This window comes from Fukomys damarensis, unplaced genomic scaffold, assembly GCF_012274545.1.
Source record: "Fukomys damarensis isolate Sample0158 unplaced genomic scaffold, DMR_v1.0_HiC HiC_scaffold_20, whole genome shotgun sequence".
Classification (NCBI taxonomy): Eukaryota; Metazoa; Chordata; class Mammalia; order Rodentia; family Bathyergidae; genus Fukomys; species Fukomys damarensis.
Window position 1 is genome coordinate 21223904 of NW_022900932.1, and position 2403 is coordinate 21226306.

General features: G+C 41.4%; 1 protein-coding gene across 1 annotated transcript in view; it reads right to left on the reverse strand.

The window, feature by feature from the left end:
• Window positions 1–2403, reverse strand: part of Srgn (serglycin) — a 28723-nt gene that overhangs the window by 3114 nt on the left and 23206 nt on the right. The gene's annotated exons all lie outside the window — the stretch shown is intronic.

Here is a 2403-nt window from a genome sequence, read left to right on the forward strand (position 1 = left end):
CCCCCTGCTTTTTTTTTTTTTTTTTTTTTTCCCTACACCGCTTGTCCTTCTCACGGCACTCCTGTGAAGTAACGGAAAGTTTAAGGGGTCAAAATAGGCTTTGAGTCAGCTGCCTGCGGGGAAGTCCTGGTTGGTTCTTATGAAACCTTTACAACCCCAAATCCATCCCCAAAGGTCCAATAGTATCAGAAGTTTGTCATAAAAATTAAATGAGAAAATGCATGTAAAGCATGCCTGACACCACACTTAGTGCCCAAGCATATGGTAAACACAATGATATTAACTATTATTCTTATTGTACTATTAGCTTCACTTTACACTAGAGAAAACTGAGGTCACAAAGGTGCTAAGTGGAGGACCCAAGATCCCAAAGTCTACCTCTTTTTGCAGAGATGAGCAGGGAGTAGTGGTGCACACCTGTAATCCCAGCATTTGGGATACTGAGGCAGGAGGATCACTGGAAGTTCAAGGCCAGTTTGGGTTACTTAGCAAGACCTTGTCTCAAACAATTAAAAAAAAATAAAGAAAGAAAGAAAAAAGAAAAAGTTTCAAGAATACAGAGACCGCTTGGCAAGTGTGAGGTCCTGAGAAGCACCCAAGGCATTGCAGAGGCCTAAGCCTTGTGTTTGGGGCTGTATGGTGTTCTTAGGTATGAAAAGTAGATCAACACTCACTCTCTTTCACTGTATTTAGGTTTTGGAAGAACAAGATTCCTCTACTCAGAGGGACAGCAAGATTGGAACAGTCAAGCCTCTTGCCAATTCTTTAAATTTCTGTAGAAAAGTCTCCAACTCCAGTGTTCTGCGGTTACACAGAGAAGCCTTTACTATTTCATGAAATACATTCTCCATGACTCAGTTTAGCAAGCACGGGGGCCTGGCAGTAAGAAACACTGTACCAGGATTCAAGCAGCTCCCCAGGCACACACTTCGTCCAAACAAGTGCTGCTAATAATCACCTCGTGAGAAGGAACACATCTAGAATTCTTGCAAAGCAGGAAAGGTGATTCCAAAGCCCAGCACAAAACAATAGAAATCATTCAGATAAATCACAAAGTACTCACTCATGAGAGGATGTTAACTAAATGATTGAAAAAGTAGCTGTTGTAGATGGAAGAGGCTATGAAGCAGCGCAAGAAAACCTATATTTACAAACAGGTTAGCTGGGGTGTAGCACATGCTTAGCAAATGCAAGGCCTTAGGTTCGATCCCCAGCAGCCCTACATTTTTAAAAATAAAAGAAAATAATCAGAATACCACTTTGTCTACATATTAATTTCAACAACATAAATATTACACAAAAATAATTGGTGATATAATCTTTCAGGTTTTTTTTCTAAATCACCGAAATATACAATATTCCTCTGCAATATAAACATTTAAAAGACTCTAATGTGGAAAGAAAGCAAACACTCTACTTTTAGCCATCTGCTCTCCCTTTCTTCCCTCTTTTTGGGATGACCAGCGGTTCCTGAATGTAGGTTACAATGTCAGGTCTAGGAGTCAATTGCCCAGAATGGGTTGGCTCTGGGGACAAGTCGGTCAAGATGGCCTCGCAGGATCTGCCTGTTACTGACTGTGTGACCTGGATCTGTGCTCTCCATCTGAGGAGAGGTAGACATTAGGCTCCTATGGTACAAAGCACCACGGTCAGAGATCTTCAAGTGCTAGTGTCTCTGATGATGAGGAGAAAGAGGAGAGGGAGGAAGATGAAAACCCATCTTAATGATAGTTTGTAGAGAGACTGGAATTTACATGTAAGTAATTTAAATTCCCATTCTACCACTTAGTAATTCTCTGATTCTTAATTTGTCATCTTTCAACTGTAGATAAGACTAGCAAAGACCTCTGGTTTAAATGAGATAAATGTGTATGAAGCATCCAGCAGGAGCTTTTGCACACGAGAGGCAATTAATACATTTAAACTCTTTCTTTTTTCTTTTTGGATTCTTTCCTGAGGCAGTTTGGCATGTAATTACTGCGTTGGAGGCTCTAGAAAGTGTAATTAAAAAACTCAGCATCTTTTCCAGCAGAGGGCAATGTCTTCACATCCATGCTGTCCACACCGGCACTGTCCAATAAAACAAAGCCAACTAAATCGTTTGAAATGTTTTAGCCACTGCTTATTAAAAAGTAAAAATAAAGCCCTCCATGATGGTGCACACCTGTAATTCCAGCACTCAGGAGGTTTGGACAGGAAGCTCACTCAGAGTCTGAGTGAGTTCAACACGAGCCAGTACTACAGATACAGACCTTGTCTCAAAACAAAAAACCCCAAAACAAAATAACAAATATATTGCCGGGCGTGGTGGCGCACGCCTGTAATCCCAGCACTTGGGAGGCTGAGGCAGGAGGAACTCGCTGTGAGTTCAAGACCAGCCTGGGCTACATAGTGAGTCAGTCT